Here is a 19,398-nt window from a genome sequence, read left to right as displayed (position 1 = left end):
AGACTTTATTAAAATTTAAAACTTCTGCTCTGCAAAAGACACAGCCAAGAGAATGAGAAGACAAGTCACAGAATGGGAGAAAATATTTGTGAAATACATATCTGATAAAGGACTTGTATCCAAAATATACAAACAAAATACTTAAACCTCAACAATAAAAAACCCAAACAATTCAACAAAAAAGTGGCCAAAGATCTGAACAGACACCTCACCAAAATGACATACAGATGGCAAATAAACATATGAAAAGATGCATTAACATCATATGCAATTGGGCAAATTTGCAAATTAAAGCAAGGAGATCCCACTACACGCCTATAAGAACAACTAAAATCCAAAACACTGACAACGCTAAATGCTGGAGAGAACATGGAACAAAAGGAACTCCCATTTATTGCTGGTGGGAATGCAAACAGTACAGCCATTTCGGAAAATGGTTTGGCAGTTTCTTACAAAGCCAAACATGCTCTTACCATATAATCCAGCAATAGTGCACCTTGGTATTTACCCAAATGAGTTGAAAACTTATGGCCACACAAAAACCTGCACGTGATTATAGCAGCTTTAGTCATAAGTGCCAGAATGTGGATACAACCAAGATGTCTTTCAGAGGTGAATGGATAAATGAACCATGGCACATCCATACAAGGGACTATTATTCAGCAATAAAAATAAACTACTGAACTTTCCTTCACATTTTTTTCTGTTTGTTGCTTTAAGAACTAACCCTACTCGAGAATATTTTCTTTAGCTAGTTTAAAAAGAAAAAAAAATATTTTATTAAAAAACAAGTATGTGGCCAAAAGCAGTGCTGAGGATACAGTCATCATATGGCTTTATAATTTTTTTTCCTGCTTCTGAGTGTCATCCAACAAAGCCAATAGGCTTATTCTGCTGGGTTTCTGCTTTTGGGCATGGTTTGATTGCCTTGGTTTGTCACAGGGAAGAGACATTCTTAGATAGCTACCTCCATGTAAGTGAACTCCGGAGAAAGCGAGTTTGCTTTTCAATAAACTGTATTTACCCAAACAAACACAAAACCTAAATGGGAAGGAAATCTAAAAAAGAGGGGATATATGTATATGTATAACTGATTCACTTTGCTGTAAGCAGAATCTAACACAACATTGTAAAGCAACTATACTCAATAAAAATTAATTTAAAAAAATAGTGTATCAATACTGGCTTATCAATTGTAGCAAATATATCGGCTTATCAGTTGTAACCCTAACCTAAGATGGTAATAATGGGAGAAACAGTGTGTCGGGAGAGAGGGTATATGAGACTCTACTTTCTGCACAATTTTTCTGTAAACCTAAAACTGTTCTTGAAAATAAAGTCTATTAATTAAAAAAAATAATAAGCAAAGTCAAAGACAAAATATATTTGCAACTTTTATCACAAAGGACTAATGTCATGAATGTATAAAGAGTCAAAAATTGAAAAGGGACTAACAATATGAATGAAAAAAATGGCAAAAGATACAACAGCTAATTCACAAAAAATAAATGCAAATGTCCTTTAAACACATGAAGAGATCCTAGACTCCATTCAAGTAAAAGAGATGCAAATTAAAACTATCCTGTGACACTATTTCTCACCTATCAGATTGGTAAATATTCATAAATATGACAAGCACTCTGACTAGAGGCCATGGGGAAGAGGCATTTGCATACGCTGCTGTTAAAAATGCAAACCAGTAAGACGTCTAGGAAAGGGAATTTGCAATGCCTACTGAAATCCCACGTGCATTTTCCTTTGACTCCCACTTCTAGAAATCTATCCCAAAGAGACATTGGAAAGAAAAGCAAAACAGTGTTTGTGCAAGGCATGGTAGCATTATGCGTGATAGCAAAACCTTGGAAATAACCCAAATATCCATCCACAGACTGAATAAAACGAGGTGTACACCTTCATGAAGCACTATATGTGGCACTGTAAAATGTCACAAGGAAGATCTCTAAGTATGGATGTGGAGAGATCTCCTATATATTGTTAGGTGAAAAAAAAAATCAAGGTGCAGAAGAGTGTCTGTAGTATACCATCTTTGGGGCTTATCTTTTCAAAAAGAAACAATGGAAGATAAAGAAAATGAATACAAAAAGCTTGTCTGGGGGAAGGCGGGATTGGGTGAGTGAAACAAGAACAGAAGCTAGACTTCTTGAGATGTACCTTGTTTCATAGTTTTCACTTTGGGGTCATGTGAGTGTTTACATAAATAAACACAAAATTATTAACACGCATCCCCATTTTCCTGGTTCCAGGTCACTGCACACTGCTGTGACAAACATCCTTACACGTCGGACCTTTCATTTCTATGGGATTCTAGAGGTCATGTGTTTTTTAACTTTACATCATGGAATTGTCAAGCATACAGACATAGCAAAAATGTATAACAAACCTAATGTACATTAAACAGCTGGCAGAACCTCACACAGAAAGAATGACTCCGTGGCTTTTCAATGCAGTATTCTGTGTATACCTGGTGGAATATGCCTTAAAGACACAGAAGAACAACAAAATAATTGGAAACTGGCCACGGGAGCCAAAACCTGAAAGGGCTCCCACTGATCTAAGTGGGAGCAATTTGAGCATTTAAAAGAATAATGAATGCAATGGATTGAAACCCATGAAATATATAAAATCCATGAATTCATAATTATACTGAAAAAAAACTGGTCGCCATTGGAGAGTATGAGGGTGTCATTTATTCTGTCTTTCCTATACAGACTGTATTCAGGAAAGCCAAAAAAGTTCATGAGGGAAAGTTTATTTTCCTAGAAGAATTCCAGCCAATCATTTCAGAAGGAATGACAGAGCTAGAAAATCACCATCTGTGACATCTAATGGAACGACGGTTCTAGGCTGTGTCATTAGTCCATGTTTAGACCATTCGGTGGAAGGCTGGTGGATGACTCCATCCTGGAGTGATCAGACTGACACGCTCTGAACCCACTGGTCAATATTAGCTACCCCTGGGGTTTGCATATGTGGATTACGTGTCTGGGTGAACACATAGGCCTATGGAGTGTGTGCATATAGACAAGCATGGGAAAAGACAACGCTGGGCCAGCAGGCTACTGGGTGGGGAATCTGGACGGGGCAGTCCCATTGTGCAAAGCTCTGTCACGTGTGCATGAAGAGAGGCGTAAGTCACCAGAGCACGTACCGAGGGGTCCGCTCAGAAAACTCCACGTGGAGAAGCCTCCCGTGCTCCCAGCACAGCCTCACCCCGAGGGCCCTGGCTGCACAGACCATGGACTGAGTCCTGAGGCTCTACAACAGGACAGGACGCCAATACAAATGGTTAATGCTCGGAGCAGATACGTTTCTGCAGGATTTTATTACAAAGTCTGGTTCACCAGGAACTGGCACCACAGGCCCTGAGGAGAGGAAAATCCTGGACAGACGGACCCCAGAGGGGGCCAGACCGGGGGAGGAGAGATGGGGGGTCCAACTGAGTCAACTCAGGCACTGGTCAACTACAAGGGCTCTTCAGGACCTACCGGGAATTATCCGAGCGCCCAGTAAGCCCTGATGGAAGGGGGCATTCTTACCACATGTCTCCAGGGGTTAAATGCACAGGCTGGAGAAGGGAGGGCATAAAGGGAGCGGGGCTGCTCCTGGACGTAAGAAAATGACCACCCAGGGCCGTGTCTGCTCGGATGGGCCCTGGAAGACGGGTGAGTCTTGATCCAACACTATTCCTTAGAGTTTAGGTTCACAATATGGTGGCTCTGATCTGAATTCCAGCAAAATGAGTTAGTTCCTTGAGCACCAAAAATCTCTCATTGTAAGGTGGTCTAGAGATGAGAAGCCCCCGTACCCAATAATGCAGAGATGGTACAAGGTCTAGATCTATTTACATCTGTCTTCAGAATTTAACGATCTGGCAAGATGATACATACGTAAGTGCTCCATAAACTGCAGGGCACTGTACAACTATCGGCACCTCTGCTACAGGATGCCTTGAACTTTTAACTTGGTGAAAGAGACCGGCGTGAATAATAACGCTGGTGCTTTCCTAAGGTCAGTCTCTAGGCTCCAGCCAGCTATGCCATTTTAGATGGCTGAAATTTAATTCAAGTGAACATGAGATCAAGCCTGAAGGAAGGGTGCAGAGAGGGGAAACAGGGTGGGGAAGAGACCACGATGAGGGGCCTCAGAGCTTTCCCGGAGGTGCTGAAATGGGAAAAAATTAACCTTTGGAAAGCCTGCAAGGTGACCTGGTATCTTCTGCCCCTGCCCCGCCGCAGAGGCTGGAAGGTTAATTAGTTTGCCCTGTACGGAAGGGCCAGGCCTAAAATTTAGAAGCACTGGCTGGACGCCTCATGTGCCCCCCTTCTGAGCAGAAGTCAGAGAGGGGGGTGCTCTCTCCATGGGGGTGACCCACCCACAGGGGCAGAGCTCACCCCACCCCCGTCCTCATCCCCTACATTATCCCCGGGGGCCACCCGAGGGCGCTCCTGTGGTGTTTTGCCAGTGGGACCTTCTGGGCCCTGCCAGGGGTCCCATCTGTCCTCCTGCCGCGGACATCAGTTGGTGCCACCCTGGGGCCAGTGCTATTTTCTGGCCACAGTCTCGTCAGTGTCACCACCCTCCCCTGCAGACACCAGAATTCTGAGAGGAAGCTGCCGTTTACCCGGGAAGAGGCCTTGCCCTCTGGGCCAGCTGGCTCTGTGACCTGGCGGCCCTGCCAGGATGCATCCTCCCCGCTCCAAAGGAGGCTCCAGAGGTGAAGGAATCTGTCAGAACTTGCTTTTCTGTGATAATTAGTGCTCTGGTTTCCAGCTGTGTTAAACGGGGTACTCGAGTCCTTGCCTCACCCGGAGCTGGAAAAAGAACTCTCCATTTTCTCCGCTTGTCCTTCAACAACTACGATTTTCCACTCTGGAAGCAAAATAGAGTCACCTAGGGTGCTTTAAAAAATACTCATGGAGGTCCCACCCCCAGGCCGATTAAATCAGAATTTCTCAGGGTGTGACGCTGGCATCAGTATTTTTTAATACACCCCAAGTATTCTCGCGTGGAGCCAGGGTTGAGAACCACTGAGGGAAGAATACACCAACAGCCCTGATAACGCAGCGCCAGGTGTGCGGTTCCAATACTTGTTTAGGACTCGTCAAGGCTGCCCTTCATTGCCTGGAGTGGCTATCCTCAGGCTCCCAATTCTGCCTGACCTCTGACCCTCCCGGCACAAGAGCCAGCCTCCAGTGCACTGAATCCAACTCCAGATGCCAGGCCAGCCCCGTCTCCGGACCCAACCTGTGGTCTGGTTTCTGGGGCATCAGAAGCAGCGCCGGGCAGGCTCCAGACAAAGCCAACCCCATACGCTCCTCATCAGGCCCTTCCCTGCCCCTCCCCCTCTGGATGGGTTCTCCGGCGGAAACACAGATGCACACTTGGCCCCTTGCTCTCTGACGACGTGGACACGCCCGGCCCAGGGTTCTCGTCACCCCCGATGTCTGCAGGAACGCTGGCTGGGGCCGTGCTGCTGAGAAGAACACAGAGCACCTCCAGGGTGGGGCCTTGGCCCCATTCCTGTTGCCCACTGGCTGCTCCGTACCCAGCCCAGGCGCGGGTGTGTGCAGGAGCTGTCCCGGGGGTGAGAGCCGCCGTTAGGATGCTCGTTACCAGCCTCCTGCCGACAGCCCTGGACCCCCAGCATCGTCTGCCAGTCCAGCTCAGTCCCTCCCTGGGCTCCACAGCTCCAATGGGCCACTGCCGGTGACACCTGCTCGAACCAGTACAAGTTCTAGGAGTAAGAGTCAGCTCATGGTGCAGACTCATCCAGGTGAGCCCTGACCTGATCAATCCGGGAATCACCAATCCAAGGACACAACGAGGGCACTCCCATGCTGGACCTCTTGGCTCCCCGCAGAGTTCCCTGCTGTTGTTTCTGAGAGCAATCAGGGTATTGGAAAGGCCCTGTTGCAGGTTCAATTGTGTCTCCCACAAATTCCTATGTCCAAGTAATAACCTTCAGTACTTCAGAACGTGATCTCACTTAGAAACAGAGTCGGTGCAGATGTAATTAGTTACGATGAGGTCATGCTGTGGACTCAACCTAATATGGCTGGTGTCCTTCTATGAAGAGGGATATTTGGACACAGACACAGAGGGAGAAGGCCATGTGATGACAAAGGTAGAGATTAGAGTGACGCAGCTGTAAACCAAGGAGCACCAGGGATTGCCAGCAGCCACCGGAAAGAGGCGGGAAGCAAGGATGGAGCCTCCCCTGCAGATTTCAGAGGGAGTGTGGCCCTGCCGACACCTCATTTCAGATTTCTAGACTCCAGATCCACAAAAGAATGAGTTTCTGTTGTTTTAAGTCACCCGGTGTGTGATACTTTATCAGGGCAGGTCTAGGAAATGAAGACAAGAGGTAAACTCAGGCCTCGTTTTTCAGTTTCTCCTCTGAGTGAGTTTCTACAGGTTAGGACGCTTGCACATGTAACAACCAAAACCCACTCTGACTGGTTTAGACAACAAAGGGGATTTATTCTATATACCCAGTGGCTTGATAAAAAGAGATCTGTGCGCTGACAAGAATCACCAGATGACTATATGAACACAGAGAACTACACGGGGGGATGTGTGCTACTGAGGTTGGGGTGTGGGTATAGATTTATCATCTCAGACAGAAGACTCTTTCCTCTGAACATGTGCATTCAACTTACTTCATGGGTTTCCTAGAACAAAACCATTCTTTACATTTGTGGATTGGAAGGGGATTTAGTATTGGAGTCACCCTCAAAAATGACACATCGGCTTTAGCCTCTTGAGACAAAAGTCTCCCAGCAGGTTTTAGAATCCAGTATATTCTACCAAGATTTCAAAACTCTTAGTTAGAGCTGTATTGTAGCCAGGGCAGCATCATATATGTGTGTGTGTGTGTGTGTGTGTGTGTGTGTGTGTGTGTGTGTCAGTTAATAAGCCTTTGGTAGAATAGTCTGAAGTGACAGTTAATAAGCCTTTGGTAGAATAGTCTGAATTTGCCCTCCAGTTCCTTTTCTCGAGCACCATCACCGAGCTCTACCCAGGTGGGACAGTAGCTGGAGGCAAAGCATTCCTCAGCACGAGCTCACCTCACCATAGGGCTGTAAACATGACAAATTCTCAGGAGTCCAGACACCGGATATCCCAGCCCTGCACACACTGGTGCTGTCAGAGACAGAACTACAGACTCTTGCTTGAGTTTCTCCAGCAAGGCAACAAAAGCCACAAAGAGTGCTGGACACTTCGCTCAATCTTGTGGGCACGTGTTATACGCTAATTGATGCTTTTGCCACCTGGCAGTGCGCTGTTTTGAGCAATTGTATGTCTATAGGAAATAATAAAGTGATTCATTTTTACTTTGAAAACGTCAATAGTTAACATACATTCTATCAATAGTGCCTGTTGTCCCCAGCTTCCGCCTCCAATATTTAATTGTAATGTATTGTAGTTGCAACAAGTTGAATCAACTGAGATTGAAAAATGAGATGTAAAAAAAAAAAAGTGGAAAAACATATCCTTTGTGGTCAATATTCATCTTGCAAAGGGTTTTTTTTCTGTAAGGAAGCCTGCCAAAAGTGGGAAAGACAATGAAGATAGAAAGTGATTCACTGAATCAGCAGCTTCAGAGAGGTCAGAAGGAGACAGAACTGGCCCTTGTACTTGGCAAAGAGAAGAGAGTCAAGAGGTTGGCTGGAAGCCCTGGAAACGCATCCTGTGAGACGAAGAGAGGGGTGTGTGTGTGACCACGCAGTGGTCAGGAGGATTGGGTGGATGCCACACTGCTGGGGGAGGGAGAGGTGCCCCCAGCCTCCTAGGACATGACCTCTGCCCTCCCACACCTTGGCTCCCATCAGGGCCCCTTCCCTTTCCTGAAAGTCAATGTTCCCTTTATGTCAACAACCTCTCCATGACCTTAATATTCTCCACCTGCCAGGCCTCTGCTTGGGTTGTCCCAGAAGTGACCTTTTGGTCAGAACCTCCTCAGTAAGAAGACTGGATCCATGGGGTCACTCACCTGGGACCCCTGGCACTTAGTTCACCAGACTAAGAAAGCTGAGGCTAGAAGATGTTGTCAAACAAAATCTCCCTAGACTTTCTCCAGCAATCATGTCCTGGAATTATCCCAAGCATTTTTTTTTTTTTTTGGCTGTGTTGGGTCTTCGTTGCTGCGCACAGGCTTTCTCTAGTTGCGGCGAGCAGGGGCTACTCTTCGTTGCGGTGCGCGGGCTTCTCATTGTGGTGGCTTTTCTTGTTGTGGAGCACGGGCTCTAGGTGCGAGGGCTTCAGTAGTTGTGGCTTGTGGGCTCAGTAGTTGTGGCTCCCGTGCTAGGTGGTTGTGGCTCGTGGGCTCTAGAGCGCAGGCTCAGTAGTTGTGGCGCACAGGCTTAGTTGCTCCGCGGCTTGTGGGATCTTCCCGGACCAGGGCTCGAACCCGTGTCCCCTGCATTGGCAGGCGGATTCTTAACCAATACGCCACCAGGGAAGTCCCCAAGCATTGTGTAATCCCACCTCGACCTTCCAAAAAGTCTCAGTGAAGGAGGAGGAAGTCATTTATGTATCCGTTGGACATTTGTTATTGTCACCTGCCACCTGTGGGCCTGGCACTGTTGGTCGTATTTGGGATACTTCATGAAGACAGGCAAGTTTCTACTCTCATGACTCTTACAACATAATGAAGGGATGCTGAACGAAGAAATACACAAACTCGTTTCAGTACTGACAAAGCATACGAAGAAATTGAAATGCAGCCATGCAGTACAGGGTGACTTCGAAGGGGCCACCTTAGTGTGGGTGGTCAAGAAGAGCCTTCTGAGGGGGTGATATCTGAGCCAAGACCAGAACAGAGAACGAGGCAGACATGAGACCGTCTAGGGAAGAGGATATAATGGATCTAAGTGGGAAGATGCTCATCTTGTTCAGCAGGAAGGAAGCCAGTGTGAAGTGACTGGTGACTCTCAACAGAGGCGATTTTGCCCACCAGGGGATACCGAACAATTGTGTTGCCACACTGTGGGGGAGGGGCGATGCTCCTGGCAGCTAGTGGGTAGGGGTGGAGATGACTCTAAACATCCTATAGTGCGCAGGGCAGCCACCCATGATGAAGAATTATCTGGACCAAAATGTCACTGGTGCTGAGGTTAGAGGGTAAACTCGAGGGTGAGAGTGGCAAAGGTGGGCAGGGAGGTGATGGGGCCATATTGGGCTGTGCAGCCCTCATGAGGAGTTGGGGTCACTCTAGAATGATGGAGCCCACTGGAGACTGCTCCTCTGGAGCCCGGCATGGTCTTCTCTATTTTGCACTGATGGTTCTGGTGGAAAATTGACAGGAGTGGTACCGCAACAGACCCTCATACAGAAGCTCAAACAAGAGAGAAGGGTGGCTTGGACAAGCAGGGGAGATGCAGAGACATGGATGGTTTGGGATATGCTCTCAAGATGAAACAGACAGCTCTGTCAGTGAACTGGCTTGTGCGCAGCGGTGGGGGAAAGAGGAATCAAGCATGATTCCTGAGATGTTCGCTGGAGCAACTGGATGGTTACCTGTGACATTTTTGTAACGAGAAAGACTAAGAGAGGATTCGTTTGCGGTAAAAAACCAGAAGCTCTGTTTTTGGATGGGATGAGTTTGTGACACTTATTAAACATCCACATGCAGAGATATGGCAGACAGTGGGCTATCACCATAGAGATGGTATTTAAAGTAGATAAGATACACTAAAATCCATCAATTGTGTGCCGGTTTATAGAAGACTATTTAAACAGTAACACTAACTTCAATATCAAAGGGGAAAAAAAAAAGGAACATTTTTCCCTCTTGCAGTTTGCATAGAAAAAGTTGGTTAAGCTCTAATAAAATATGACTCTTGGAAGAATAATATTTTTAAAAGAGGCAGGACTATGTGAACTAAGAAGATGTTGACAAATACAGAATGATCCAGCAAAAGTAGTTAAGAATCAGGGCTCAGAGAACTTAAACTTCTTTGTGGCACCCCAACTTCACTTTCCTGATTCAGTCGTTCCCCTGGTGGGGTTGCTGTTATCCCACTTCTCCATGAGCCACCTCCCAAGCATCCGCAAGGACCACCGAAGAAAGTGACCCTCTGTGAAGCCATCTCTGTTCCTGACCCGAGTGGCTGCTCTTTTCTGTGCATTTGAGACACTTGAAATCCAGTCCTTCCCACAAGCCAGGCCTATGTTAATGTCATATCCTCTCATTGAGTGCTATGACTATGTACTATGAACCCCCGTTTGCAGACCAAGTAACTAAAGCACTGGGAGGTGAAATTGCCAAGGTCACCCAGCTAGTCAGGGGCAGAGTCAGGATTTGAACTCAAGGCTGTCTGCTCCAGAACTCCTGCACCTATTATTTTTTCAATGACTTTTTTCCCCCACTAGACTTTCAAGTCCTTAAAGAACAAATCAAGCCACACTGGGTTCACGGTGAATACCAAGTGTCCTAGGTTTGCAAAGTGCCCCATGTTTGGAAGTAGTCTTGACATTTGAAATCCTACCGTGAAAGCAAAGCTACAAGTTTCAGTCTCTAGGCATTTACAACCCAGGCCACTGAAATCTGCTATAAACCACCAGTCACTAAAGGAACACTTTGCAGAGAGGAAAAGTAAAAATCTTGATTTTTCTTCTTGAAGGTGAGATGTTTATTTCAAAATCAGCCCAAAGCTGTATCAGAATTTTCTCTTTACTGAATTTCCTTTCTTTTTCCAGGAAGAAAAAAAATATATCACTTTCCCCTTTTGTAGCAGGCTCTATGGGGAATTCCCTGGTGGTCCAGTGGTTAGGACTCGGCACTTTCACTGCCTAGGCCCCAGTTTCGATCCCTGGTCAGGGAACTAAGATCTTGCAAGCCACACAGCATGGCCAAAAATAAAACATAATAATAATAAATAAATTGTAGCAGGTGCTCTGACCTCATCACTGTCCTCCCTCAGACAACACTGCCCCACCCACTGACCTTCACCATCGTTATGGGGCTGCATTTACTCTACATTTGGAAACCAAGGCACATCTTCCCACACTGCAGAGAGTAACAGCTTAGCTCCCTACCTCTTGCTCCAACTGTTCATAAATTTTAAGCAGGATAATAGCAAAGATGTTCACTGCAGTGTTATTTAAAACAGCAAAAAGCTAGAAACCATCCAAATGACCACCATTATTGATGTAGTTGACCAAATTGTGATACATTCACCTGACAGAATATTACCAGCTTTTTAAAATGTTTACTAAGAATTTTTATTAACAAGGGAAGATGATCACCACATAATTGGGAAAAAAAAAAGGATATTGAATATAACATAACCACAATGTGTATTAAAAAGTGGCACTTAAAAGATTCCCGGAACACTGCCTTGTTACCTCACCACCATCCAATCAGAAGAAAGTCACACACCCTGCAGCCCTCACCCCAAATTTTGCCTATAAAAACTTCTCCCTAGAAACCATCAGGGAGTTCGGGTATTTTGAGCACGAGCCACCCATTTTCCTTGGTTGGCCCTGCAATAAACCTTTCTCTGCTCAGAAAAAAAAAAAAAAAGTGGTACATAGACAAAAGACTAGAAAGAAATAAAACAATGGCAATGTGTTAATGGGATCATGGCTCAGCTTTTTTCCTCATTAAGCTTCCTAACTTTTCCAGCTTTTTGTGTGCATTATCTTTTCTCTGCTCAGAAAAAAAAAAAAAAAAGTGGTACATAGACAAAAGACTAGAAAGAAATAAAACAATGGCAATGTGTTAATGGGATCATGGCTCAGCTTTTTTCCTCATTAAGCTTCCTAACTTTTCCAGCTTTTTGTGTGCATTATCTTCTAGTCAGAAAAAGACATTATTGGTTATATTTTAAAATGTGTCTGTGGCTTCTGGGGTGAGAGAAGCCTTTGTTCCATTTCTGGCACCTTTCTAAAGGCGGTTAGTCATTTCTAGTGCTGAAAAGGAAGGGTACCAATTAAAAAGCCCACAAGGTGTTTGCAAAGTTGGTGCATTCTTTTATGCATAAAAATGTGTTGAAAGAATATTATGTGCTAGGTGCAGGGCAAGTCCTGAGATACAGATATTAGTAAGGCAAGGTCTCCCCTTCAAGGAGCTTACAAGATGCCCATTTAAAATCTTAGAATGAGAAAAGAATGTGTAAAGAAAGGTGGACCCAAATCCTTAAAGATGAATACACTTCTATTATCATCATTTAAAAAACCTATCTAGTGATTTAAACAATCAACCAAGTGTAAAAGAGTGACGACCTAAATTGGGGTCCCAAATATTGACAATTTGTTGCAAATCTATCCCCTAACCTTCCGAAGGTCTGGCTCTAATCCCCCCTTTCCCTCTCCAGTACCCTCCACAGGAAGGTAATGCAACACACCAGAAATTTCCCGAATATGGTTTGTGCTCAAGTCTTACCTCAGAGTCATATTTCCTCCTCCTATAAAAAGTAGCTCCCTATCCATAAATTGCATTGTACTTGACAGATCTTTCCTTTTGCAGTCATGAGACCTCTCCCATGCTGTCATCTGGTTTGTGACATCCTGGATCCTCCCCAAGCACAGACCAGCCTGCCCCCTTGCTCTCCTGGGCAGTCCCTTTTCACTAAGGCAGCGAGAACACAGTTCTGTCTAGTGATAGATCCACAGACACCCCCTCCCAAAAGAAACCCAACAAAAACAAAAACAAAAAAACCCAAAGCCCTCTTCCTTATCTTTTTAAGCTAAATTTTGCAAGATCAGAGCCATCTAGCATGAAAAGGTCCCAAACTATCCAAAGTGCTGACGATCCCTGAAGCACTCCCAGTGAGACAGGCAGTCAAATGCAATGGAAAACTGCTACTTGCCCTAAACTCAAACTTTTGTTTGATTAAGGATTAATCAGGGGGGTATTAATCTCCTGCCATAGTGCTGTCCTGGGAGCAGTGAATGACAGAGCTGGAAAGGACGCAAGGTTGCTGTATCCACAGCCTTCCTGTTACAAACTGAGGCCCCCAGAGCCCAAGGGACTTGCCTGAATTCCCACTGTTGGGTCAGAGCCAGGAGGCACCTGGCTCTTACTCTCACAGCGGGCTCGGTCTCAGGGGTTTCAAACTTTTACTTCTCAGAGAAAAACAAAGGTGCAGCCTGCAGTACGTGTGTGTGTGCTTGTGCGAGCGCGTGTGTATTAATACATTACATACATGTACCACGTGGTGAAGATGGTCTCATCCACGAAATGGTTAAAAAATGGTGATAAGAGACAGTTGGGAGCCAGCCAGGCTGCTCTGACACCTCCTGGTGGTGACCTGACCTGGGGCTGATCCTTGGAACCCTCTGAGCCTCAGCTTCCTGTGCAAATGAGGATTATAACAGTCTTCACCTCCCAGGGCTATTGTCAACATTAAGCCAACCACTAAAGTAAAGCAAGTTCCGACACTTCTTTAAAGCCGTGTATGAATTTAACTCTCACAACTTTCAGAAATGCAAACAAACAAAAAGGGAAGTTCTGATATTTTCTTCGCACACCCCGTGGTTCCTCTGGCGCATCCCAGGGCTGAACACATGCCCCTGGGGAGACCACACTGTCCTCCATGCTCCCTCCCCGGCTGGCACTGGCCAGAAACGCACCTCCTCACAAGGCTTTGCGCTGATGGCGCTGGTGTCCCTCTGGCGCCAGCTCTGTCCACACACCTTCCCCTGGGGCCCAGCAGCGGTCCCGGTGGAATCTTATGCAACCAGGCCACAAGCATTTCATCTGCTGGGAAGAGTCCTGCTCCCTGAGGAAACCCCCGAACGGTGCCTGTTCCTATCTGTCTTCGGCTCATGTCATGTGAAGAATGACAAGAGAGCAGCGATCACCCAATGCTGCTCGCCGTGGTGACAATGGCTGAGATTCATTAAAGGCATAAATCAGCTCATTATTTATCCAGACTGCGGTTTCCACTTGGTTTTGGATAATTTACTTAATATTTATTGATCACAGAGGATGTGAAATGGCCTGTCCTGGGCCAAATAAGCAATTTAAAATAGAGAGATACAGGGGAATGCCTAACCACGGCCAAAGTCATCCGTCCCCAGGAAATTCACAAACACACCCTGGGCAGGGGACCCTGGAGTGGGTGGGTGGAAGCAGCTCACCAGGCATCTCTCAAAGAGCCAAGGAACTCTATTAAGTTGAACCGGAGGAAATTTGGGGATGCAGCCAACGTCTAGTCCACCCAACAGCTGAAAAGGGTTCCACCTCATAGCTATGCCAACACGCTGCCGCTTGAAGGGCCAACAACAGGACTCAAACAGGGGAGGGGTCTCTCCGCACAGAAGGGAAGGGACCCTCTTCAGACCAGCGAAACCGTAGCGCCCCGCGCAACCTTGCAGCTGCAGCCAATAGCTGAATTAACACGAGTCATGTTCATCAATCCAGGGAGGAAAGTAACATTTTGCTGAGTACCAGAAACTCACAGTTTGCTCTGGTTCTCACTCCGTCAGGGAGATCACCACGGCGGGCACCCTTGAATTTCTTTCACACAGCCCTGGGTAAAAGCGCTGCAAAATAGAAGCAGAGGAGGAAATAAATGAATCCACACGCCCAAAGCCACCCAGAGGAAGGCTGGATTTCGGCCCTGGCTTAAAAAGCTCTTCCCTCCTGGTCTCATGTCCCCGGGGCCGGGCGGGAGTCAGCGTCTCCCACACCCGGAGGCTGGGCGGACCTCCTGGGAGTCTCTTGGGGAGACTGGGTGATAATCCTGAACTTCCGGTGATTCTCCGCCCCCCGCCGCCGCCCACACACCTCAGTCTGGGGGCCTGGGGAAGAGGGACTCCCTGTCCAGTAAAGGCCGAGTCCCTGTACTGCTCAAAAGCCACCCAGGCCAGTCCCGACTCAGGGACACAGCGCTGGGGCCGCAAATTCCCAACCGAAAACCCGGACCCCAAGCGTGACCAGTGTGAGAGGACTTACAGGAGGCAGTTTCCAAATGTTTTAAATCAGGCGCATTGGGATTTTCGTCCATTACTGGGTGGACATTTACGGTGATTGCAACGCACGGGAAATGCAGGGATGGGGCCCAGAGGCCGCGGCGCGAGGCGCACAGCTGCGCGTCGGGAGCTGGAGGGCTCAGGCCGAGGGCACGGCGCCTGAGCGTGAGGACCCTTGAGAAACTGTTTAGTAAGCACCTGCCTTGCGCCAACCTCCTGGAAGACGACATCTCTCTCATCCCCTGGCCTTGGCCGAGGTCTGCGGCCTCATCTCACACCCTCCCGGGCTGGGTCGGCGCCAGCGTTCCCTCGCCGGAGTCTGAGAGGACACACTGAGCATGCGCAGCCCGCGCCCCGCCCCCTCGGGAGCCGCGTTCTCAGCTTCCTCCCCGCCCCCAGGGGGCGCTCTCTGCCCCAGAGCCCCGAGGGCTTCCGCCTCCGCCTAGCGGGGCTGGGGAGCGGCTGACTGCTGAGGGGTTTCAGTAGTCGGCAGCCCTCTCACCCAGTGACACAGCCCGTGTTCTCCATTGTCAGCGTTAAGCAGTAACGGTGACCTTTCTGCCCCTTCTGCTTATTGCTGTCTTATTTCGCCTTTGGTTCAGAGCCGAGGCAAGAGGAGGGAAGCATATACGGGCCACTCCCCTAATATCCCAACACTCGGCGGTCCCCACCCCGGGACTTTGACCTTGCAGTTTCCTCTGCTTGAAATTCTCTGCCTCCAGATCCTAATTGTCTTCTTTTCATCAGGTTTTAGGTCAAATATCATTCTTGATTCCATTTTCCTCTTCTGTTTTCTTCACATTTTTTTTTTTACATCTGAAATAATCATGTTCATTTTTAAAGATCTGCTTATTCATTGTCCATCTCCTCTACCAGGAGGGTTTAGGAAGTAGAACTGACAGGACTTGGTGACCGATGACGGGTTCTGCCAGCGTCGGGCTTGCAGGAGGTGCAGGTTTGAGGTATGTTGGGTTTGTGGCGCCTGAGTCCTGCGAGGGAGGTGTCCAGGAGGCGGTGTGGACACGGGTGGGCGGGGGGACGATGAGCGCACCCAGGACGAGCCTTGAGTGAGAGCGAGAGGTGAAGGGAGGAGCGCGGAACCCAACTCTTAGGATCTGGCAGAAGAGCCTGCAAAATGTGGCGGAGAAGCAGCAGTTATAGCTGGCTCAAAGGCCAAGCAAGAGCGCTGGGGGCCAAAGCGGAGAGGTTGAACAAGGCAGTGATCGGCTGTGGCAGCTGCTGCAACGTCCAGCGCCGTCCTCCCTCCCGCCACGGTAAGCGTGGTGAGCAGCGGGCAGACCAGGGCAGCTGAATGACTGGGAGGGAGGGCGCAAATGGGGAGGAGGGGTGAGGGGCGGAGGCCGGGACCGAAGGGATGGAGGCGGCTGGTAGTTGCGAACAGTAGGCAGGGCGCCCATCTGCATGAACCAGTGGTTTTATTTCTGGCCCAGCTGGCCGCGAAAAGGGGGAGGGCTGGACTCAGCGAAAAGGACAGGCGCTTGGACATCTTGAGGCGGCTTCTAGCAGAAGCCCCGCTTAAGTAACAAGTCAGCGATTTCCAGTGGAGGCCAAGGGACCCATCTTCAGCCCTGGATGTGGAGAGACTTGTGCCTCCACAGGTGAGTGAGGCCCATCCTCAGGGTGCTGGAGTGGAGGGGAAAAGGCTGCAAACATTTTTTTTTTTTGTTAAACAAATGGGCGTGTGTATCTCAGGTATGGTACCAGGGGCTGGGTTGCAGAAAAGCAATTACACGTGAAGCAGAGGGACCTCTGAGGTCAGCGTGCTAGAGGCGACTGCTGTGTCCATCTGCCACAGGTGTGTAGAATTCAGAGTTGCTCAAAATAAAACCCTGCCTATTGGAGAAAAACAGCTAGGAGATGGCTTTGATGGTGTTTGATGGGCAGAGCAAAGGAGCATTGGTCTTTCTGTCTTTTCCGTCCCAAGAGTTTGAGTCTTCACAGCTCTGGAAAAGCCGGCCCAGGGTCCATCTGCTCTAGCCTTGCACCCTCTGTGCTCAGCACACTTGGAAGAGGCTCTGTTTGTGGCAAGGCTCCTAGGGTAGAAGCGGTCAAGGTTATTACTGGCTTTCCATTGCAGGAAGGAATCCGAGCTGGGCGTTAATGAGGAGCAGCTGGTGGCAGGTGGGCCCTTCCCCCTTCTTTGTTCATTGGAGGTGGGAAGTCAGTATCATCCCTCCGGAAGTCACGACAGAAACGTTTGAAGGCCACTGGTGGACAGGAAGAACCCCTCACAGTGCTGGATCTCAGTGACCACCCTGCGGGGCTGGGATTCAAAGAGAATTCCGAGCCTGGGGTTGGCCCTTTGCCATCTCAGACCTGGAGACCCACCCCGTCTCCCTGCATTCTTGGTTATGTGGGTCTCTGCAGTAGTAGCGTCATCTTTTTTTGAAAATTTATTTATTTTTGGCTGCGTTGGGTCTTCATTGCTGCGCGCGGGCTTTCTCTAGTTGCGGCGAGTGGGGGCTACTCTTCGTTGTGGTGCGCGGGCTTCTAACTGCGGTGGCTTCTCTTGTTGCGGAGCACAGGCTCTAGGTGCGCGGGCTTCAGTAGTTGTGGTGCCCGGGCTCAGTAGTTGTGGCTCACGGGCTCTAGAGTGCAGGCTCAGTAGTTGTGGCGCACGGGCTTAGTTGCTCCGCGGCATGTGGGATCCTCCCGGACCAGGGCTTGAACCCGTGTCCCCTGCATTGGGAGGCGGATTCTTAACCACTGCGCCACCAGGGAAGCCCAGTAGCGTCATCTTTTAAAATGTGCTTTGTTTTTCATCCTTGTGGGCCTCTCACTGTGCTCCGCCCACCCCGGCACTTCTGCACAGAGTGGGGACTCAACTTCTGCCTGTTATGTGGTCAACAGTTTATGAAGGAGGTTAGAGAACCTCTATCTTTGGAAAAAACAAAAATTCCACTCAGCAGAGCAACAGTTTGGATTCTGCCTAGAAGTGGGCACTGGGTGAACTCTCGAGATCATTCCTGCCCCACGATGCTCAGACTGGATGGAAATGGACAGGAGAGGCACCACTGTGGTCACACAGGTGGGCTTGGGCTTTCCTGCCCATGGCCCTTTCTTTCCCCAACACTCAGCGTCTCATCCCTTAGAACATGTGTTGGTAACAGAAAAGGAGTGAAGACAAAACCCAACACGTTGTAATCTAAGGAATATCATGATGAGATTTTAAATTTGAAAGCTGGAGGACTCAAAAATGTTTACATGAAGGGTATATGCAAATTATATGCAGACGGCATTGAAATACATGTCCAGTGAAGTTTCCAGGAAAAAAGTCCTGGGGGTTTACCTGTGAGAGATGGTGGTTTCAGCTCCTGAGGAAAAAGTGGGTGATTGTGCTTAGGATAAGCAGGGGTGGGCCACATTTCAATGAACTATCTTTAACCTACTGAAACGCTCTAGGAAAAGGAGTATTTGAGTAGTTCTTAAGATGCATTGTAGACCGTCAAACAAACAAAAGACTTTATTTTGAGTGCATGATTTATTCCTGGCTTACAGGGCAATTTCTGTTAAGTGGAAAACTGACTTAAGAACCTCCAAATGAGACGTCCCTGGTGGTCCGGTGGTTAAGACTTTGCTTTCCAATGCAGGGGGTGCAGGTTCGATCCCTGGTTGGGAAGCTAAGATCCCACATGCCTCGGGGCCAAAAAACCAAACCATAAAACAGAAGCAATATTGTAACAAATTCAATAAAGACTTTAAAAATGGTCCACATCAAAAAAAAAAAAAAAAAAGAGCCCCCACATGCCTCGGGGCCAAAAAACCAAACCATAAAACAGAAGCAATATTGTAACAAATTCAATAAAGACTTTAAAAATGGTCCACATCAAAAAAAAAAAAAAAAAAAAGAGCCTCCAAATGTTAACTGCAAAGCAGTTTTCTTAAAGACTCAGAAAGGCAAATGACCTGTAAATGAGTTCAGGAAAAGGGAACAGCTGGAGTTGCACCATTTGAGAAAATGATCTTAGTTGCCATTTCAACTTTCTTCCAATAGATAAGATTAGGAATTAGGGGGAAGTTCAGTTTACTGGAATAAGACCTAAGAAATAGTAATGACTAGAAAGTACTTGAAATTTCAGTGTGAAGCCAGTTTTACTTGCACGGCTTTAGAAAAAGAGAGGAATGACAATGAGAGAAGTTCTAGTCATAAGCAGACGGGAGAAAATTCTCCACGTGTTCTGCCATTCCCCCTTTGAACAGCATAGAACATTGTGTTTCTGATTTGGAAGAAAATGAAAGGACTAATGAAATGGAGCCCAACAAAAGCAGCACTTGTTTATGGGTCCTTAAATTCAGGGCAGGGGACAGCGTGGCTTTCTACTTTACCACACAGCCTGAAACGCGGAAGGCGGCCTCGGGGACCCCTTGGCCCCTTTCCTCCTGTCAAGGTTCAACCTTAGTCTTCTAGAAGGCAGGAGGCAACATGTAGGGCCT

The sequence above is a fragment of the Physeter macrocephalus genome, chromosome 19 (genome assembly GCF_002837175.3).
Source record: "Physeter macrocephalus isolate SW-GA chromosome 19, ASM283717v5, whole genome shotgun sequence".
NCBI classification, from domain to species: Eukaryota; Metazoa; Chordata; class Mammalia; order Artiodactyla; family Physeteridae; genus Physeter; species Physeter macrocephalus.
Note: the sequence above shows the minus strand (reverse complement) of the source record.